Here is a 24,124-nt window from a genome sequence, read left to right on the forward strand (position 1 = left end):
ACATTTGATCCCACTTTTTGTTTAAGTGATTTTATGGTAATAAGAAATGGGGAAAAAAGGTAGTAGCCTTGGAACATTAGTGATCACCATAGTTCTCTAGAAACCTAAAAAAATGATTTATGGATTAAAAAACATTCTTAGAGTATCTTATATTCTTTCTCCTTTTGATCAAAAATCATATGTGCTTTTTCAGTGTTTAAAACCTTACAATAAACGTAGGGCCATGTTAGGGTTGGAGAAAATACTTATTGATCAGTATGGTTCTCTTGGCCTATATAAAGAACCAAGAAAATAGAACCTCAATGTGGCTTTTAAGGGGAAAAGAACAAACATTTATTAAGCACTTATTGTGTGCCACTCACTATACTAAATGCTTTACAAATAAAATTTAATTTGATCCTCACAACAACTCACTGACACAGGCTCATTTTAAAACTCTACTTTAAGGGGCAGCTAAGTGGCTCAATGATTTGAGAGCCAGGCCCAGAGATAGGAAGTCCTGGGTTCAAGTCTGGTCTCAGACACTCTCTAGCTATGTAACCCTAGGCAAGTCACTTAATCCCCATTTCCTAGTCATTACCAGCCTTCTACCTTAGAACCAATACAAAATATTGATTCTAAGATGGAAAGTTAGAGATTTTTTAATTAAAAAATTTACATTTGAGGAAACTGAGGCAGTTAATTAAGTTACACAGAGATGCATAGCTAATTAGTGTATGAGGCTAGATTTGCACTCCAGGACCAGTGTTCTATCTACTTTGTGAACTAATTGCTTTAAACCAATGATGTGGCATTGTGCCAAATTCTTTAAATATATAATAAATATAGCATTGGTAAAGGACACAGATGATGACAGAGTATAATAATAATAACAACTAGTTTTTATGTAGCACTTTAAGATGTGCAAGTGCTTTTAATGTACTATTTCTTTTGAGTTTGAGATTAGTCTGCTAGATAGATTTCTAGATTTTGAGTGGTAGAAGGGACTGTTGGGAAATATTTTCCAACATGCTTCATTTCCCTCCCTGCTGAACTTTTCTGATTCTCCCTGACATTAACACAATAACTGGTCATCCTTCTTACTAAGGAAATTCCTGCATTTCCTGGAGCTGCCTTATTCTGGTATATCTTTCCACCATGCTAGCCTCCTTTTTCCAATAGCAAATTTCCAGGAGCCACCATTTGGGGGATGGACTCAGGCTGGCCCTACTTCATTCCCTTGCTAGATGTGTTCTTGTTTCCCTTGTATTTCACCAGTATGCATCCATTTTCTCTTTCATTTTTCTTTTATATATTGCTCCCCCACATTAGGATACAAGCTCTTTGACGTCAGCGAGTCTGTCTGTCTTTCTCCCTCTCTCCCCTTCTCTATGACTGTCTGTCTCTCTCTTATTGCTTGTATCTCCAGCATTTAGTACAGTTCCTGGCACACAGCAGTCACTTAATATATGTTTGTCTGGTGAGTAATTTATTTTTCTGTGCAACAAGAAAAATAACAACACGTTCCTCATTCTCAATATGATAATCAGAATTTGGAGCTAGGTGGTGGTATAGATAAAGCATTGTTTCTAGAGTCAAGATCTGCATTAAAAACCCTTAATAGCTATGTGACCCAGGGCAAGTCATTTAACCTCTTACTCTCTCAGGCTCCTCAAGTGTGAAATGGAGATCATAGTACTTACATCCCAGGATCAAAGTGAGATAATATTTATAAAGAATTCCTGGTGGATAGTAGATAACTTTGTAAATGCTTTCTCCTCCCTCTCTTTTTTCTTTAAGAAGTTAAAAGAGGAAAAGAAAACACTTCTGATTATTCCAAAAAAGCAGCAAAGGATTTATAGATCATCTCATCCATTTGTCTATTTTACATATGGGCAACAGCATATGAAGATAAGTCAAGTAAATTAAAATTATCTAAGCTTTCATGGCAAGTTAAATGTCAGAAGTTAGGATTTCTTACTCAAAGATCACAATTGTTTCTGATATACCACACATTTATCATTACTTTATTGGAAGAAAAATTCCTACTATCTTCATGAGTAACCTTTAACATTATCTTTTTTCACAGTATTAATTACAATTTCTAGCATAGTGGATAGAGCACTGGACCCAGAAACAATAAGACCTGAGTACAAAATTAACTTCAGCCACTTACTAAATATGTAACCATGGGGAATTATTTATCAGTACTCTGACTGTACTTTATTTGTAAAATGAGTGCTTGCTTTGGCAACACATATCATAAAAATCTATGCATAATTTATAAAGTTGTTATGGGGATCAAATGAAATATTTACAAATAATATTTACAAAATATCTATTTTGCAAACCTTAAAATGATATATAAATGTTAGATGTTATTATATTTAAAATTATTATTATTTGCATAGTTTTTCCAGAGCATTTTTACATCTTGACTCATTTGAACTTAATAGCAAATCCATGAATCAGAGCAAGTTATAATTATTCTCATTTGACAATTGAAAAAACAGAGGCTTATTTATTACTTATTTTTTTTAATAGAACCTAGACTAAATAGAACTTGTGACTCCCAGATCTCAGTCCTGTGCTCCCTCCCTCCACATTTTCTTTTTCATAAGTGGATGGAATTAAACACTATGACAGAGAAATCTTAGCAAAAGGACTAATTTTGCAACTTATGAAAGCTATGATAAACTGCATAAAATTTCAGTAAGATAACTTTTATATTTTTCTGCCATTGGACTTGTAAAACAAAAGTTTTTAGAAGTTCTAACTTAACCAACATTTCTGTTATTTTTTATAACCACTGAGGTAAAGAAAGATTGAAAAAGTTTAGCATATAGTTTCCTAAAATGTCCAAACAAAAACTCTGGATTGAGATGAAATAGCTTTCTAAAAACAAAATCAGGACTTGGCCCACTCTTCCTGTGACATTAACTGCAGGATTTCCCCCTTAGTTCTCTAACATGTTTCCTACAGCCTTCTGGCAGATGTGTGACCACAACTTAGCAGGTGCCCTACTCCTTCCAACAGCTGTTGAGCACATGAGGCAGATAGTGTGGTACATTGTAGAGCAATGGATGGCAGAAAAATGAATTCTGCTATTCGCACCAGAAATGGTTTTACCACCTAGTGTAATCTTAGGTAAGTCACTTACCCTATCCCTGTTTTATTATCTAGGAAAAGAGATTGACTTGTGAGGCTGCAAGTAGTAAAGGATATGGGGGGTGAGACTTGGGATCAGGAAGACCTAACTTTCTATCACACCTCAGATTTTTCCTAGAAGTGTGACCATGCTATTTCCCTGTCTTCTCTCAGTTTCCTCTTATGTAAAATGGGGATAGTAGCACCTGTATTTCTCCACGAAATTGTTGGGATTATCAAGAAATAATGTATACAAAAAGTACTTTAAAATATCATTTATTATTTAGATGGTGGTAAGCTAAATAGTGAGAATACTAAACTTGTAATCAGGGTGTTCAGAGCCAAATCTTACCTTTGATCAATTGACTAGTTGTTTGACTACATACAAGTCTCCTCCATTGTGCTCTGATATTCTTATTTGTAAGATGGGTACATATATGTAGGACCTACCTTAGGCTTGTTGTGAGGCTTAAACAGGGTAATGTATATATAGTGCTTTACATCTCTACATAAATGTGAGTTATTTGATTCCTTACAATCTGCCATTTTGTGAAATATTTCAGTTCACCTATTGAATTTGCATCTGTCCTCCAACATTATTACAAACAGAATCCTAGACTGTCATTCTCCTCTCCCCCTTCCCAAGGATTCAGATATTATATGGGTCAAAAATCTTTTGAAATATAACATTTATATAATGAATTAGACTTATTACTCCTTATCTTACCACCAACAATCATTCCATGTACCAGACATTAAACTAAACAGTATATAGCTATAACTCTAGGTATCATTTTGGAAGAAAAATAGTGTTTAAAATATTTTCGTTTTCTAAAGGGAAGGCTCTGGTATAAATGGAGATCAGGAAAGGTTTCTTATAGACTTTGGAGTTTGAGCTGGAATTTGAAGGCAGATAGGGAAGACAAAAGCTGTAGATGAAGAGAAAAAATCCCATGCAGGGCACAGCCAAAGAAAAGACACAGGATCAGGAGATAGTCTTCTGAGATGGAGCAGTTTTTGATTAGGAATGGCTACTATGAGCATCTCTCTTGCCCACTTTTGGTATCCCTTTCTCCCAATGGATAACACTTCCCTTTCAGGGATTTGGGCTAATTTAGGTATTATACAACTCAGCTTCTTCCCACACCTCAAAGGACTTTACTCAAATTTTGGAAATACCTTCCCTGTGTTCCATTTGTATTCAACTAGACAAAATATCACTTTTACCAATGTTCAATGGCATCCGGTTAATCATTGCCAGATATTGTGCAGTTGTTTTTTGTTTTTTTTTCCCAGTCAATGATTTTTATTTATGCCTTTTAGAGGCATCTGGGTGGTGCAGTAGATCAATCAATGAATGCTCCCGAGTCAGAAGGACCCAAGTTCAAATTCAGACTCAAATACTTATTAGCTGTGTGACCTTGGACATAACATTTTACTTCTGTCTTCCTCTGTCAGTGTTTGTCAGTGCAATGAATCCATGTTAGGCAACCATTTAGTATATAGTTTTTTATTTTATTATTGTGACCATTATGTATGTTGCTCCCTTGTTGTTACTGTCTTATTCTGTATCATTTCAGCAAGATAATATATATAAATTACTTTTTCCTCAAATGCTATAAAAATTTAAGTTGTTATACAATACTTCATAAAGTTCTCTAAATTGGGGAAAATATTTTAGGGAAAAAGAGGCTTCTTGTCTTTTCTCAAGACATAGCACGTAGAAAGTGAGTTTTCCATCATCTATATCAGCTTAAATTTGCCCATTTGTTCATTCAACAGCTATTCTTTAAAGCTCTCTTTTCTTTCTTTACTTTCTTTGCTTTGGAATTTCCTCCACCAGTGCAGATCAACAACCATTCTGCAGCTTAAAGTCTTAAGGAATCCTCTGGGACCCTGAGAACTTCCTGACTTCTCCAGAGCTCCAGAGGCAGCCACTCTGCAGCATATGCAGGACTTGAACTATGGTCTTTCTGATTTTCAGGCTACTCTACTATGTGCCTTTTATTAAACCCTTACAATTCTTTGGCTGAAAATCTATTGTAACAAAGATTTTTGACTAGAGATGTGCTAGAAAGCATTATTTAATTGGTCTCTTCTGGAAACTGTATGGCCTAGTTTAGTTGGGAAAATTCTATCAATTAAAAAAAATTGCTCTGTGCCTGGAGTTCCCCAAAATGTCATTGCTTGCACAGTTTCATCCAGTTGATGCTTATCGATTTAAGCAAAAGCAGAAGGTATCATACCTCTGGTCCTAATGTAATTATCTTAAAAGGCACCTCCTATTACAGTATAAAGTCAACTACAGAAGATCTTGAAATTTTTTATTACTCTGCCTCCTAATCAAATCAAAACAGAGCCAGCAGCATCTTCTCATTAAAATGTGAAAGTGTGTGTGTGTGTGTATGTGTGTGTGTGTGTGTGTGTACACGTGTGTTTAGGGGGGATGAAAGAGAATAATATTGTTATGTACCAAATAAACCCCTGATTTTACCTATGAGTCTCAACCCATGATAATAAAACTGATATGTAGCCCACTTAAGGAAGAAGTGACTACCTTCATGAAGCTGAGGTTTGTTTTTGTTTTTCATTTTATCTTTATATTGTATGAAAATTTGGTTTATTTAACATTTTACTGTTGTCTTTTTGTTTTTTTATATCACAATCTTTTCCCTTTCACACAAGAACCATCAAACCTTTTATTTTAATAGAAACATTTAGATGAAACCAAAGAATATCATCACTGTGCTTAAGATTAAATATTGCTTTTTGCATCATACTCTTTACTTAGAGGGAGAAAGTGAATTTCCTTTTCTTTCTTTCAGGACTGATATTTTATGAAAATTAATCAGAGATTGAATGTTTTAATATTTGCTTTAATGTTATCATTAAGAGGAATTTATCAAGTACTTTCTATGTGGACTTGGGGCTACAGATAATTTAATTCTGATGGGACAGAAAAAACACAAAAATCACTGGGTTCATGCAATATTTATACAGAATGGACGAAGTCAATTTGATATAAGAAAGCATGTTCATAGGCAAGGGAGAACCCAGAAAGGCCTCCTGCTTAAATTGCTATTTGAGCTGAGTCTTGAAGGAAGTCAGGGAATCCAAGAGGCAAAGATGAGGAGAGAGTATTCCAGGAAAGGAGAGAGGCAGCTTATGAAATGGCCCAGAGTAAGGAGAGGGAGTTTCATTTGCAAGGAACAACAGCAAGGAGGCCTATGTTGCTAGATTCTTCCAGGCAAGAAGGAAAATAAAGTGCAAGATGACTTGACTTAATTTTGTTGCTACAAAAAGACCTGCTGTGAATAATGTGTTATGTATAGGACTTTTCTTTCTGTCCTTGACCTACTTAGGAAATATGCCTGCTACTAGTATTGCTGGTTCAAAAAGTTGTGAACAGTTTGGTTATTCCTCTCAAATAATCCAATTGCTTTCTTGAATGGTAAAACTCCACCAGCAGTCTATTAATATGTTTGTCTTTCCACAGCCCATCCAACATTGGCTTTTTTATTTTTAAACCATCTTGGCTTATGTGGATATGAGGTGAAACCTCAGGGCTGTTTTAATTTCCATTTCTCTTAGTGATTGAGAGAAATCATTCATATGATCTATGATCATTTGACTTTCTTCTTCTGAAAATATTCATATTACTTACCATGAATGTGCTTGGGAATAGCAAATCCTTTAAGATGATGTTATGCATCTTGCACTTAGGACACCAGAGAACTGGATGAGAGGCACTGATTTGGCATTATTTATAAAAATCAATTTCATTAGCTGGTTATAGTTTTGTTGAACTCCAATTAAATCTATTATGTCATTGATTCTCACTGCTTCTGAGAGAGAAACCAAACATATATTAATAACCCCATTTTACATGCAAAGACCTGAAGCCTCAGGTTGTGATTTGCCATAGTCACATGGGCATAAGTAACAGAGCTGAAATTTGAACCCAGGTTTTTTTTTCCATGCAAGTATAGTGCCCTGTCTCAAAAGTCTGTATAACCAAATGACCATTAAAGTACAAATGGTCATTCTCATTTTCTTCTTTCAGGGGCAATGCAGTATGGTGCCAGTGTCAGGAAACTAAGGGCTCTAGTTTAGTGTAGACTCCCTAGCAAAATGAGTTTTACATTTCAGACAAAACAAAACTTTATTTAAAAGCCTATAGACCATTCTAAAATGTAAGTATTTTTTAAATTCATTTTTATTTTTTTTTATGCTGACCCTGGGTGTAGTGGATAGATTAATGGATACCAACAGGAATATCTAGTTTCAAATCTCAGCTGTATCCTTTAATTGCTATATGAATGTAGGCAAGTCACTGAATTTTTATGAGGCTTAGTTTCCTTTTTTTGGGTAAAATGATACTAGTAGATTTGTGATTCAAGATCATTGTGAAACTTAGATGAGATGCTGTAGGTCCAGATTGCTGAAAAGACTGAAGTGCTATATGAATGACAGTTGACCTCTTAATTTCATTATCTTTGTTCTAGTGAGGCCAGAGTACTCTCTGAGCTTTTTTGTCTAATTAGTTAATATTAGTAGGTTACCTACCCAAGTGATGTCTTTGTGTGGGTGTTACCAACATCCACATCTAATATAGATCTCTTCCAATAAAACAGTTTCCAAGAGCAAAAGAATACAGAAAAAGGAATCTGGAGACTTGAGTTTAAGTCCCTGCTCTCTAACTAGCTAAGAATATGACCTTAAGCAAACCACTTGACCTCAACTATAAAAAGTGGGGATTGAAAAATAAAGTAAAAAGAGGGAATCAGACTAGATCACTAAAAGCTATTTCATTTCTAAAATTCAATTCTTTTAACCCAATGGAGGATATTTGGAATGAAAATGCATTTTGAGGGTTACTTCTTTTCTCCAAACAATATGCATATCTATAGCATTTATGATAAACATAGTAATTATGTACATGTCCTATGTAATATGTATTTCACTCCCTATAAATATATACTCATATGTATATGTAAACACATAAATAGATGTTGGTTTTGTTTAGTTAATTTTATTTTTACCTTTGAGAAATTCTCAACTTTCATCTCCTTTTTTTAAAAAAGGCAAACAAAAGCTTATTTTGTCCCATGTAATAAGCATTGTGAATGAAAAGGAAATAGTAGCTTACTGGGCCTGTGTCGAATTGGTTTTCTTTCAACATTTTCCTTCTTCTCTATTCTTGTCCAAGGTTTTCAAATTTAGTTGACCACACAGCTAATGCTTGTCAAGAAAGACCAGGTCTGACTTTGTATTTTAACTAAAGTTCTCTCCCACAGATATTGATTAAAAAAAACTTTTCCTAGAGGACACTGGAGTTATAATAGGAGTAAGAACATAATGATGAAATTAAAACTCACTACATATTTTTATGTACCATTTAGTTAGGTTTGGTAGGTGGTGGAAGAAAACATGAGGAACACCACATAACTAATGAAGGGAAGTCATCTTTAAATTGAGCTTTTCCTTTGCCATCCAGACATCTGGGAATGGTTCTTAGGTAGCCTTGAATTATATAATCAAAACTACAAATGAGTCAGGTAGTGCTTTATATTTATTTTCAAACTTCTTCCTCAGGTTTTTCAAAGTGAATCATCACCCCCTTGTGGTAGAATGTAGAATGTTGGATTATTTTTCCTTAAAAAGGATTATTTAGAATTTGGTTGCTTCTCAAGCACCCAAGTACTGACTCCAAAAGATATCCTACTCTGTTTATGATTACCATTTCCCACCCAGGACAACCTTTATTTAAGATATTTAAGATAAAAGTTTGCTTTCATTTCTTTTTTCCAATTTGAGATCTCTGCCTTAGCTGAAATTGTTCCCCAATTTTCTGCTTTCCTTCTAATCTTGACATTTCTTTTATTTTTACAAAACCTATTTTCTATTTAATGTATCAAAAGTATTCATTTCATAACTCACAACAGTCTCCATTTTTTGTTTTCCAATAAATTATTTTCCTATCCATAAATCTAATAAGTAATATGTTCCCTGTTTTTCTAATTTGCTCATATGCCCCCTTTTACATCTAGATCATGTTTCTCTTTTCGATTTTATCTTAGTAAGTGGTATAAGATATTGGTCTATATCTATTTTCTGCCAAACCACTTTCCAGTTGTCCTAGAAATTTTTACCAATAGTGATTTCTTATCCCAATAGCTTTGAATCTTTATTTTTATCAACTACAAGATTACTATAATCTTTTACTATTGTTGTTTTGTCCTACTGATCTACCTTTTAATTTCTTGGCCAGTATCAGATAATGGCAACATTATAATACAGTTTAAAATATGGTATTGCCAGACGTTTACATTTTTCTATTAATTCTTTGCTATTCTTGATCTTTTATTCTTCCAAATGACTTGTATTATTATTTTTTGCACCTCAATAAGATAATTTTTGGTTATTTGATTGGGATGGCATTTACTAAGTAGGTTATTTCAGGTAGGATTGTCACTTTAATTATATTGGTTCTGCCTATCCATGAACAATAAATATTTATCTAATTATTTAGATCTGACTTTATTTGTAAAATAAGTGTTTCATAATTATGTTCATGTAGTTTCTGGATTTATTTTATATCCTACTACTTTGCTAAAGTTATTGATAGTTTCAAGTAGCTTTTTAGTTGAATTTCTAGAATTTTCCAAAGACATCATCAAATTGTCTTCAAAAAGAGATAGTTTTATTTATTAATTCTTTGCCCGTTCTAACTTCTTCAATTTCTTTTTCTTCTTTTATTGCTTTAATTTCTACTGCTATGATTTTCAAAAAAGTTGCTTTCAACATCCAAAAAGTCACTGGTTTTGGATTCAGAGTACCTCTGTTCGTAGCCTGTCTCTAACATTCACTACCCTTATGTCCTTAATAAATCATTTAATCTCTTTGGTCCTTAGTGTCTTAACATGTAAAATGAGGGGGCTGAGCTAGATGATCTATACAGTCTCATTTAGCTCTACATGAATAATAAGGCAAAATTCATTTTCCACTATTTGTTTTTTCCAAGTTCAAATTCTAAAGTAAAACTCATTCTGAGGAATGGTCCAGGACCAGGTGTTAATATAATACCCAAAGTATTTTATTAAACATTGCTTTGGAATAAGTAGACAGAATCTTGAGTATCTTTCTATAGTGAAGATGTCTGCTTTGAAGTAAATGAATCAAGATTGTCTCAAGAAAAATATATGCTAATGGGAAGCCTGAACTATGTCTTTAATACCATGTGTTAAAAACCTAGAAAGACCAGATTTGAGATTGGATTACCTCTTGAAAGGATCAAATGTTTCTTAGAATTGGATATTACTCCATTTTCACAAAAATAATATTTTTTAAAATATGGAACCATTTAAAAAATCAGCTAGATTAGACCTATTAACAAAAGTCAACAGATAAAATTGTCAGCAGAGTTCTCTGTGAAACTGAATGACCTCTAACAAATTTCACAGAAATTATTATTATTTTGAATGTCACTTGCTTCCGTAGCCTTCTGACAACTCATAACCACCAATTCAGCCATTGAAGTATTCATCCTAATTATACTCTCTTCCTCACCTATGTATCTTAATATACACAGCTACCAGATTCATATTCTAGAACATATCACCTCCATATTCCAGAAAATTCAGTAACTTCCTATTTCCCCTAGGATAAAATATAAACTACTCTTTTGAGACTTTCAGGTTATAGCTTGCTTCAACCTACTTTTTCAGTCAGATTTCATATTATTCCTTCTTACTCACTTTAGATTCTAGTCCAGCTGGTCTTGCCTGCTATTCTTAGCATAGAAAGCTCTAGCTTCTACCTTTCTATCTCCACACCCCCCTTTTTTTTCTTTATAATATATCCTTACCTTCTGTCTTAGTGTTAATTATAAGAGTGATAAGAGTTAGGCAATTGGAGTTAAGTGACTTGCCTTAGATTAAACAGCTAGGAAATGTCTGAGGCCAGATTCATACAGAGGTTTTTTCCAATTCCAGGTCTAGTACTTTATCCACTATGCTACCTCATTGTCCCCTGTAGGACCTCTTTTGTCTGTTATCTACTTGCTTCAATTCCAGAACTCTTTCTAAAACTCAGATTTGGTTCTGTCTTCCATCTGAGGTTTTTCATTATCCTTTCTGTTGTTAGTGCTCTCCTGTATTTCCTCCCCCAGTTATTTGATATGTATATATGTGTGTGTGTGTGTGTGTGTGTGTATACACACGTGTATATATATAGTACTCATTTCTCCATGTATATTTAGTTTCCTCTTAGTAAGCTCCTTGATGTCAGGGAGTTTGATTTTTACCTTTTTTCCCCCTAGTGCCCAGGGCAGTACCTGGTACATAAATTGTTATTTAGACAGGTAGTGGATAAATTCTTATTAAACTTATTTGAAGATTCAGTGAACATAAGTTGCCAATGCTTCCTTTTGGTGTGTTATTACTAACTGTGTATGTCTTAATCATTTGTGTGGCTTACTGGTGTTATAATTAAAATTAATATATATATGTATATATATACCAGTTATTTTTCATAAAGTTTATTAATAGAAAAGGTAGATAAGCATGGAGTAAAAGTCTCTGCCTTATTCTAAGTTCTCAGATCACATGTCACCTATTCTCCATGAACCTTTCTCTCTCCCTCTTCTGTCTTCTCTCTCCCAGAATCCATGCCCAAAAGACCCAGATGGGCCCTGCCCATTCTTTTATTGACATTCACAGACACTGCATTGGCATGTGAAAAATGTTGATGGACCAGTTTGGCTACTCAGGAGGGGAAGGGGATAAGATTTGGTACATTGGACAGATCTTTTCCCTCTGAGAAGGAATTGAAAAATAGAACAAAAATTGCTCCTGAGGATTAGACAGTTATCTTAAAAATAACAGCAAAGGCAGTCAGCACTGTAATAGGATTGAGCATAGTAGGACAACATGCTTACCTTTATAAAATATTTTTCAATCTTTACAATCTACCAAATTCCTTATCAACTATATAATCAAATTTGCTATGTGCTCTCTATCTGCCAGGAGCTATAGTATACAAAGATGAAAATAACAGTCTCTATTCTCAAGGAACTTCAATTCTGTTGAAAGAAACAACATATATAATAGTACAAACATTATCTGTACATGTGTATAGATAATGTGTGTTTATGGATATGTGCACATGCATGTGTAAATACACATGTACATATATACATTTATAATTATTTATAAATATATGTGTGTAAATGTGCTAAATTAAAAATGTGTGCATAGTACTTTGGTGGAATTAAATAATTAATTAATTGGAGGAATCAGAATAGACTTCCTAGAACTTGAGCTGCTCATTGAAGGAGTTAGTTAGGGAATTGGATATTGTCTTAGATAGAATAAAATCTTTCACGTGTAACTAAGGAAGGCTCAGCAATCATCTCTACTATTTTTTCCCATTACCCAAACTTCCAGTCTATCTGGTCTAGTATATTGAATTAATCAAGGCAATTTGATGACCCTTATTTATTCACTCATCTTGGATATTGGTCTCAATTAGTCATTTTTTTCTACCATTTATAGTGCAAGTTATTATCTTTAGCTGAAAGTAATATAATATGTAAGAATTGAGTAGCTTAGCTTTATTTCTATTGTGTTATCAACCCTTCCACACCAGCCAAAGATCTAATCCCTTCTTTTTATTTTGATTGATAAGTATTTACTTTCCCTCCCATCTCTCCCCACCCCACTAAAAAATAAAATAAAATTTTTAATTAAAAAACCCTTCGAACAAACATGCATAATCAAAACAAATTACCCACATCAAACACCAAAAAATGTGAGTCTCATTCTGCATCTTGTATGAATAAAATTTGGACTCTGGTATTTAGAATTTAATGAAGTTTATTAGAATTACTTGGATAGGTAATAGAAGAGAAATAGAAAGAGATTAAGGGCTAGGCTAGCTTTCCACGTGGCTGGTCTGGAAGCATCCCTAATAGCAGCTTCCTTCACAGGACACCAGAGACAGAGAGAGCCCAACACTTCCTTGTTAGCCCCTTTTATCTTTCCTTTCACCTCCAGGTTCAGAGTCACTCTGATCTAAGAAAAGGGGGGGAAGGGCAAACTTCTCTTGCACAATCTTGAGTTTACCACTATTTTGTCAAAAAGTAGGCAGATAGCATTTTTCACTTTGGTCCTCTGGAATCATAGTTTGTCATTACACAATTATTATTAAGTTTCTTTTTAATTGTCTTTAGTGTTCTTATTGTAGAAATTGTTTTCCTGGATCTTTTCACTTCACTCTGCATCACTTCATGTAAACTTCCCCAGGTTTTTCTGAAAATATTTCTTTCATCATTTCTTACATTATTATAATTGTCCTTCTAATCCCATGCCATAATTTGTTCAGCCAATCTCCAATTGGTAGGTATCCACTTAGTTTCCCAATTCTTTATCACTCTCAAAAGAGTTGCTACAAACATTTTTGTATATAGATAGCTCTTTTTCCTCTTTCTTTGATCTTTTTAGGGATATAGACTTAATAATTCATATCCCTTCTATAGTTTTAAGGCAAAAGAAAAAATTAAGAAAAGCTTACTATCTTAAGCTTTTATTTTTTTTAACCAAGTTCAGTTCATTTTAGGTTTTGGTTCTCCTGACATTATTCTAACAGGAAAATACCATACTCTAATATATGCCCTGTGTTGCCTTTTATGTTTTTTTTAAATCTGTTTATTGGTGTATACTCTGAATTCACATTGGTCTTATCAGTCAATTACGATTTTCTTTTGTTTTTTTCCTCATTGGAACCAGGTTCCTTTCCATCTTCAGAATTTCCTTCTAAACATTTTTCATCCCTCCTAGGATAATTTCCTTTGAAAAAGTTAATCTTTGAAATTCTAATAATCATTATGTTGGATCTTTTGAAATCTACTTACCCAAGATTACATGATTGATGCTGAGCATCTTTCTTCTACTCTCTTACAAACTTACCATCCAGAGTGATTACTTACCCCATCTAAATGACCCCATAATTTCCATTCCAGTTCCTACATTTTCATGAGAATAAGATCCAGTATTGACTATCTTCTTATTGTTTCATACACTGTTTGAAAAATGAACTTATCATTTCAGAATATTAAAAAGAAATTAACTTTTGGGAACTATCAATTTCAATTGAAAAATATAAAAGGGATAAGAACCCACCAAAAAAAATTCCATGCCTTTGTGTCAATTTTTTAAGTCTCTTTCCTGAGCTCATCTATTTCCTCATTCCTTTTTAATTAATTTGTATTATATTCAGAAGATGAAATCACTTCTTTTTCTTCCTTCATTGTTCATCAACTGTCATTTTCAGAATATTCAATTCCTTCTTTTTTAGGACAATCTCATCTTATTTTTTTTCAGCTCCAATTGTTCAGCTACTCTTTTTCTTCTTTTTTGTGAAGTCCTCCTACTCTTCATTCTCTTGACTGGGCTTAGGTATTTTTTTCCTATCAATTTATCTTATCTGTTTCACTAATTTGTATTGTTTACCCTTAACTACTTGCCTTGTCAGCTTTCTTTGTCTTTGAATACTGTTCTTTAGGTCCTTCCCCCTTAATTCTGTTCTAGATTCTTACTACATGAGCTAACCCTATAAATGATATAGGAGTTCTGAGAAGTAGAGGTAAAGAGACAATGTTACAAGGAAGACAGAAACCCTGTGCAGCAAGGCACATGGGGAGGAGATGGAATGTCATGGATGGGGAACACAAATAGGCTAGTTTTTCTGAAATATTATGTGTGTGTACGTGTGTGTGTGTGTTGGAGGGAGGGTATAACATGAATTCAGCTTGAAAAAATGTGTTAGAACCAGACTGGGAAGGACTTTAAATGCAAAACAGAGAAGTTTGTACTTTATCCTTGAAGTAATATAGAGAAACTAAAACTCATGATCCAGGGAATAGTGACATGGTCAAATATGGCCTTTAGAAATACCAATTTGGGAATGTCTGCCTGACAAGTGTTCTCAAAACATTTATGCAGAGAACAGAATGATAATTTGATTTTGTAAAATCCCTAAGCTTTAAAGTATGGAGAAGCTCCAAGACTAAGTTTATATGTTATTCTGTATCAAAGAAATCCTAAACTTGAAAATATTTTATATGAGATATTTAGATTTTGACACAGTCAACATATTGTTCAGAGATGTTTATCCAGTTGACAGAGAATCAAGAAAACAAATTTAAAAGACTACCATCTTGTTCCTGGCAGAAATAGTAGGAGCCAATAAGTCAAGCAAGATTTTTGCTGTCATCCATACCAGGTGATCCTGAAGCATTTAAAGAAAGCAGAAACACTTTTCCCCACAGTATCTTAATGCTAAACACAATAGATTTTATGTAGGAGATGAAATGAAATCACACTTTCATATTTGAATATTTTGATTACTCCCTTCTTTAGTATATCATAAAGGGAAAAATCAAATAAATATTAGTCTTCCTTATTTTTATTGTTTATATTAAAGTTTGTTTTCTCCCCCATTAATTCAGTTACTCACAAATTTTGACATTGCCGGGGAGGTGGGGGAGTAAGAGTGTGTAAGTATTTTAATATATTTCATTTCCAGTTATTTTTATACTTTTTCTCAGAACCCTTGTGACTTTGGGGAAGTACGTATAAATTTTGAGTAGCCATTTTAATTCCTTGGTGCTAGTAATAAATCTATGAGGAATGGTTTTAAGTAAAGGGTGGTATATTTGAAATAAGCCACCTTGGGAAGATTTTCAGTATTACAAATTGGGTCCCAGGTTCTCTACTAATAGTTGAAACTAACACCATACAAATTATAAGAATTACATGAGCAGTAAAGAGATTTTATTCCCTTTTCTTATAGAAATACTCCTAGGTAGAAATTGAAATACTATATTTTTTATTAACTGCCCAACTCAAATATTTGCTGTGATGTGAATAGCTGGATGGGAATAAGGAATTGGCTTTCCTCTTATGAAATATTGCATTTATCACAAGAATCTGATATTCTGATAAGAAGGAAATTATATCATAATAATAAAGACAACAAATGGTTGAACTCTAAACCCCCCTTTTCATGCAGATTTCAATATCACATGATTTAGATGTGTGGCTAGTTAAAAGGAAACTTTCTTCTACCAAATTGGCAGGAAGCTGTGAAAAGATTTGTCTTTGTTGAAAGGCATCAATAAGCTAAAGATTCAAGATAGAAAGCTTGAGATTGATAGAATAATTTTTTCACCTAATGATATTTTCATTTATTTTTCATATCTTCATCTCCAGTTTGCTATTCAAAGAAATGTCTAGCTTCATAAATTCATTAGTAAAAAATTCCCATCCAATTTAGAGGTATAAGAAATAGAGCCAGTATGGTTATCCTTTTTTAACTTGGTCTGTTTTCCCCCTGTAAGATAAAATATAGAACTAAGGAGAACTTGGTAAAACTCTTGTAATTGAAACCATTTTCTCTTAAATATGCCATTTCGTGTTAAGTATTTCATCTCTCTGACCTTATTAGGTGTGTCTCGTCATTAGATATAGTGTTACTAAATAGTTGTAACTTTAAGGCTGCTTTGATTAATGATGGGTTAGGCTGAAGTTTCATTGGGTAGGATTAACTAGATTTAAAGATGGCAAAATGCCATTTGTGACATTAATGCCAGACTTTAATGAAAAGCAGAAGTTAACTCCAAGGACCCTTATAATTTAATATGGGAACACAATCATGTTCTCATTATTTTAATGTAGTGTCATATAAAAAAGAAATAAGTTACTTTTTCTCTTTTTGTGGCCATTGTGTTTATTCTGGGCAATAGTTCATTTATCTCAAATTATGAAGCACAGAATTAGATTAGGGCTATCTGACAAAGTTTGAGGCTCTTTATGAAGCTGGGTTTTTTCCCCTATGAAGTAAAAACATTTTCCTCAGTTTAAAAATTATACTTTTTAAAGTTATATAGGAAATACCAGTTCTGATTCAATCCATAGAAGAAAGCAAATTTCTCCATGTCAGAGATGCTTTAACTCTTTCTGCCTAATGGAGTGCCAATAAACAATCTTTTCCAAAGAACAGAATGAAGGATTTTATTGTGCCTTGAAGAAATTAATGCACATTCTCAATATAGTATCTGGCCCATTCATTTTCAAATTGACTCCTTTGTACTCTGTATTGTATAACTCATCTTAACTTCCCATGTTCCTATGCTTTTATTAACTGGCTAATAAACCAAGAGCCTTTGACATTAGGAGAGAACCTTCTCCTTGCCCTACCTTCCATTTGTGCCAAGTGAGAATGAATCACAAAAAAAAAAAGCAAACAAGAAAAATCATTTATCTTTTGAGAACCTAGGTTTTCTTCTCTGTTTATTAAATGGACAGAATTTCAGAGATTGATAGACTAGGATTCCCTGTCACATAAACTGAGAGGCATAACCCTTTAGCTGGGATCTGTCTTATACTAGAAGCAAGACAGGTCTTGAATGCCCCTGCTAGTAGTGGTCATGTAGAGATATAGGAGACCTTGATAGGCTTCCCCCAAGATCTCTTGACCTCCATTTCATAATATCTAACATAAATAAAATAATAGCACTTATTTTACAGGGTTGCTAGAATGAAATGAGGTTACATGTAAAGTACTTTGCAAACTAAGTGCTATATAAATACATTTTATTATTCCAATTATTATCTTCATTATTATCAGGATGGTGATCACGAATTGCATAGGTTCCAGGAATAGGGAAGTGATAGTCTCACTCTATTTTGCCAGTGTGAGGCTTCCTCTGCAGTGTTATGTTAAATTTAGGTCATCAGTGTTTCAGAAGAACACTGATAAACTGGTTGAAAACAGTATCCAGATGAGGGTAATACAGGTAATGGATGGTTTGAGTCCATGTCACCCATGAGGACTGGTTGAAGGAAATGGGGACATTTAGTCTGAAGAAAAGAAGTTTTTAGGGGAAATGACTGTCTTCAAGTATATGAAGGCCATCAAATGAAGGAAAGTGGTGAGACCTTTTTATGCTTAACCTTAGAGGACAGAACTAGGAACAGAGGCTCAAAGCTTCAAAGAAACCAATTTAGGCTTGATATCAGGAAGATTTTCCTACTATTTGAAATGTTTGAAGATGGCAAAAGTCTAGTTTAGGAGATAGTGAGTTGTACTTCTCAGGAGGTATTCAAGCAGAAGTTGAACAATCACTTGTTGGGTATGTGATCATGGATGTTTGTTTTGTGCGTAAATTGAACTAGGGTAGCTAGATGGTCTAGTGGATAGAGTGCTGGACCTGGAGTTGGGAAGTTAGACTTATATCTGTGAGCTCAAATCCTTCCTTAGACACTAGCTTGTGTGACTGTGGGTAAGTCACTTAGCCCTGTTTACCTCTGTTTCCTCATCTTTAAAATGAGCTGGAAAAGGAAATGGAAGACTGCTTTAATATCTCTGCCAAGGAAACTCCAAATAGGGTCATTAAGAGATGGACATGCCTGAAAATGACTGAGTAACATAAGTTAGATCACCTTTAAAGTTCCTTCCAACTCTCAGACTCCATGATCTGGGACATTTGGCAGTTCTAATTGTTAAGGAAGTTTTTGCTTATATAGAGAGACATATCTTTGTTTTGCTCAGGAAATTGGGGAAAAGGTCATTTCATCTCTCAGAAATATCTAGTCTACATTATAATTACTATTTTCACAGAAACAATCTTTAGAATTCTCCAGTGGTTGCTGTACTAAGTAGAACACAGAAGATCCTGGAAGGCTTTAACTGATGTTGGGGCTTTTTCTTTGTTTATTTTCTTTGTTTATTTTTTATCCAGTTATCACTCAGCCAAAACAGTCAACAAGCACATCTTAAGAGCCTCCTTTGTACTAGGCAAGGTGTTAAAACCCTAGAGATTCAGAATAAAGGTAAAAACAGCCCCTGTCCTCAAGCTGCACCCATTTTCTTGGGGTTCACAGCATGTCATGCAATAGTTGTATACAAACAAAAAAACATACAAGATAAATAATCAAGGTGGTAAGAAAGTATTGGAGTTAAGGAGGATTAGAAGATTCTTGCAGATGGTAAGATCTCAAAGAAAGGCAAAGAATCTGGGTGGCACAAATGAGGGAGAGAATTCCAGGCATGAGGAGACCCTCAGTGAAAAATCATGGACTCTGCAGATATCCTGTACTCTTCAAGGACTTAATTCCTTTTCTATTTGGGGAAATAAAATTCTGGGGAGAGTAGACTCAACTAGGGTTATGATAAATCCAAAAATCCATTTCTTGTCAACATTCATTCTGGGTTATACACAGTAACTGAAATATTTGGGAACAATCAAATGTGACAGGCTTTGCTACTAACAACAAAACAATTATTCAGAACAATTCTGAGGGACTTATGAAAACGAATACTATCCATCTCCAGAGAAAGAACTATTGAAGTAGGAAGGCAGATGAAAGCATATGATTTTTCACTTGTTTATTTGGGTATATGGTGGGGGGTTTGGTTTTATAAATTATTCACTTACAAAAATGAATAATATGGAAATATGTTTTGCTTGATAATACATGTATATCCCAGCAAAAAAATAAAAAAAAATACCCAAATGTAAAAAAAGTAACAATATATTTTTTAAATCATTCTGGGACCCCCAGGGGAGTAAGTGCACTTAAAGAGTTTAGCGTTGAGGTGGGTCAAGAAGAAGCAAATACAATACCTGTATAACCCAAAATGAATTGCTTGCCTGCTCCAAAAAGGGAGAGGGAGAAAATTTGGATCATGTAATTTTGGAAAACTTACATGAAAATTAGTACATATAATTGGTAAAATAATAATGATGATGATGATGATGATGGAATGACATTTAAAAAAGAAGTCAAATTGCAGGGTTCTCACAAAAGAGGAGTAGTTAACAGAAGTATCTAATAAAAGGATTAATGGCACAATGATCCCATTTAATGGATTCTGTATTTCTCTATGCTGCCTGGCTGAGAAGCAGAGATTCTCATAGCCATTGGCATTAGGAAGACTGAATGAGAAGACCACAGAGAACTTCACTCCTATTGATTAAGAATCCTGACAAGAAGATCAGAAGCAGATTTGACTGCTTGTTAGCTGTGATCAGTTGATTGAGAGAAGCTGTAGAGAAGGATTTACCAAGCCTAGTACCTCTGATAGAAGGAGGACTAAATTCCTCATGGTTATGAAGAGAATCTTCCCTGAGGAATATGACTGAGGCTCAGAAGGAAACTAAAGGAGCAGACTGAAAGAGCCAAAAGATAGAAACTCATTAACTACCAGCCAGCCCCAGGAGATGATGAATATGACTAAAAACTAGTCAAAGAATTGAAACCAGAGCATGGCATCCCTAATGAGTGTTGTCCAAGGAGTTAGATAACACTGAAAAAAGCTGGGATTGACCCTCAACTGTAGAACAACTCTTGGCCCTTTCTACAGAGGCAGGACCAGGTGAAAACATGGTGATAGCAGTAGAAGACATAAGTGGCTTTTCAGTAGCAGAGAAAGTAGTTGTCATATGCTCCCCATTCATGATCCTTCTAAAGGAACAATCTTCCCACTAATGATATGTATTTATAGGATATGTATGTCTCCATATCTGTAGGAAAGTAAGCATAAAGAACTTGAGGGGAATATTACTTAGAGTTCTATTTAATTTATTTTAAAAAAAACTCATTTTAAGAATTGTGTATCATCACTGAATACCTCTTTCAGTTGAACTAAGAGTCACATCTTTCCCTTTTGTGCCTATGAAGAAAATTTTTAACTCTAGTAAGAATTTACATTTATCCTTATCAAATGGTGTTATTTATTTTGGTCCAGCTTTGTTGTCTTTTGATCTTGGTGTGATGTTCAGTCTCTCAAGTGAGACACAGAAGATTAGTATGGATTTGGCTCTTAACTCTTTGTGACAAGATGACTATAGATGTTCATTTTACTTTCTAGAGTCTGGGGATAATACTTGTTTTAGGTGATGTGGGAGGGAGCACCCTATGAATGTAAGCTATGATTATGACAAGAAAGAATGATTCCTTTGAAATTCTCTGGATCTATGAAGCTAAAATCCTTTGCAATGAGGAATAATTGGCATTGTTAGTTTTCTCCATCTAGCTAAAGAGGAACTAAAGCCCCATTCTACCCCTACAGATTCATCCCATTTCCTTAGGCTATGGCATATACATCAGTTAGCTTACTGCCTTCTACTATCATCACTAGGTCAGAGATAGCCTTGGGTTTACTTTCAGCTTCTTGCCTGTAAATGGAATTAGTGCCAAGGCTTCACAACCCATGGTTATTGAGCATCATCATTTTATTCAAGGTCATTTCATCCTGACCAAAAGTCGAATTCCTTTAATTCAGTAATCAAAAAACATTAAATAATTGATTACCAGAGCAACTACTTAACTCTATGCTGTGTCTCAGATGAGAGGAAATGTAATTTTGTTTTCCTTTTCTAAATCATAATTCCATGTGCATAGATAGCCTGAGTTTATCCAATATCTAGCTGACTTTCTGCTATCCATCTGGGGATACTTTGTAGTGTGATATCTCTTATGTTAAAGCATCTTAGGCATTTGGGCACTTAAAATAAAAATACATAAACATTTTGTTATTCAAGATCACAATACTGAGTTCTCTCTTAATTGTGTAGTAAAATTACCTTTCGAAAGTAACCTAGAAAACTCTTGCTAGATTTGGAACTAGATACTTTATACTTTTCTTACTTGGAGGCGGCTCAGCCATAGTTATGAAAATATTCAGTTATTAGGGTCTAAAGAGAATAATGAATCAGTTGGGCAGCTAGAGCAAGTCAGTTGACTTGGATCGAGTGCTGGACCTAGAATCAGGAAGACCTGAGTTCCAATCCTAAATCAGACACTACTTTTTAGCTGTGTGACCCATAGGCTAGTTAGTGAACCTATGTCTGCCTCAATTTCCTCATCTATAAAATGGATATAATTATAGTAACTACCTCACAGGTTTGTTGTGTGGATAAAACAAAACTGTATATGGAAAGTACTTTGCAATACTTAAAGCACTTATATAAATGCTAGTTATAATGATGATGATGATGATGATGATGATGACTAGTTATGTGTCCTAGGGCACTTCTTTGAACCTCTCTTTTTTTTAAGACCTTACCTTTGTGAACTTTAGATTATTCCACCCTACTTAGTCTAACAAAATCAGGAATATCTACACCCCTACTTAAGGATGAAGTATTTAGGAGGATGACCTATGACAGACATGTGCTAGCAAATGACAAATCAGAAACAACTGACAGACCCCTGGACTGTCCTAAGTCAAGCCTAAGATATCATTGGTACATGTGAGTCAGAGGAAAGTGATGTAAAACGGGCTATATATTTTGCATCACTTCCTCTCTCCGGCCTCTTTGGCAGCGGAGAGGTGACTGGCAGCAGCTTGCTGAGTGTGTCGGCATCTTGGTGTGGTGGCTGCTATTGTCCCAGTTTAACGTTAAGTTTTCCTTGATACCATACTGGACAAAGCCTCTTAACTTAATTCAGGTGAGGCTCTTCTCTGAGGTCTCTCAAAGTTTAGGCTGATTTTTCTCTTCTTTACTTTCCAAACACTATCCTCTTAGAGGAAGCCTCTAATCTTCAAGGACCTGCTGGTGGAGGACTTTGAACTCACCTGGCACAGGCTGGGTGGGAGAAATCCTATACCTTTTCCCTCTCTCTTCTTGATTTCTTCCCTATATATTGATTAAACCACCATCTATTTCCAAACTGACTTGGGTATTTTATTTGGGATATCTCCTGGCAACCAAAAATCAAATTTAGATTAGGTCACAACCCTAAATTATCCTTACACCTTCCATCTTAGAATCAATACTGTGTATTAGTTCTATGTTTCCAAGAAGAATGGTAAGGGGTAGAAAATGGGGGTTATGTGACTTACCCAGGGTCACACAGCTAGGACGTATGTGGGACCAGATTTTGAAACCTGGATCTTCTATCTCTAGACTTAGCTCTCAATCCACTCTTAATCCTCTGAGCCACCTACCTGCTCCCCTCCCCCAACTTAACCTCTCAGCCTCAATTTCTTAATGATAGTTACTATCATCATCATCATCATCATCATCATCATCATCATCATCATCATCATCAAAAGAAATGGCCTACATGTGTATCTTATGATTTTCTATTTGTTTCTGAGAGTGGGAGAAGTGAGCAGTTGTCGTGAACTTGTATGGTACTTGATTGTCATCTTTTGTCTATTGAAGCATGATTGTAGTTCATTTGTTTTTCACCTGTATTCAACTCTGTGAGTCCTTTTGGGGTTTTCTTGGCAAAGATATGGGAGTGGTTTTCCATTTCCTTCTCCAGCTCATTTCACAGATGAGGAAAATGAGGCAAGCAGGCTAAGTGTCTTGAGTCTTCCTAACTCCAAACCTGGTGCTCTCTATCTATTGTACCACTAGCTGTCTTGTTATGAAGTAGAGACCAATGGTAAAATATCGAGCATGGCTGGAAGTCAGTGTATGGGGACATTAAATACATATTACTATGTTCAGTCAGGTAGAATTTAACTCTTGCTACATAAAGACTGTGGAACCCTAGGCAAGGCACTTAACTCCTGGGTACCTCAGATGATGCTCTAACAATATGTTGTAGCCCACTTTTCTTGGGTAGAGAGAAATTCCGCATTGGAACTTCCCTACAGTGACATGAATCAATGAAATCACAAGCCTGAGCTGGAAAGAGAAGAAACAAGAACAACCAAAGAGACTTTTGGGGTGCATGGCATAATGATATTTTCACAACCAAATGGGCCAGTGAAAGACTTTTATTTTATTAATTCCCCTTGAGCAGGAAGGCAAATCCATCCAGTCTAGGCAGGACACCCAATTTAGCAAATTATTATTACATAGTTTAATGGGAACAATTTTCTCCACCCAGCTCTTTTTTGTCCCTAGGTGATACATTCCAGATGGGCTTTATGCAAAATTCTCAATTGTTTGGATTCTTTTTGACAGACTCTAACA

The 24,124-nt window shown here is 34.6% G+C and overlaps 1 protein-coding gene across 2 annotated transcripts in view; it reads left to right on the top strand.

Annotated features, from left to right (window-relative positions):
* RSPO2 (R-spondin 2) overlaps nt 1–24,124 on the top strand; it is a 244,848-nt gene that overhangs the window by 218,588 nt on the left and 2,136 nt on the right. The gene's annotated exons all lie outside the window — the stretch shown is intronic.

The sequence above is a fragment of the Monodelphis domestica genome, chromosome 3 (assembly GCF_027887165.1).
Source record: "Monodelphis domestica isolate mMonDom1 chromosome 3, mMonDom1.pri, whole genome shotgun sequence".
Taxonomy (NCBI): domain Eukaryota; kingdom Metazoa; phylum Chordata; class Mammalia; order Didelphimorphia; family Didelphidae; genus Monodelphis; species Monodelphis domestica.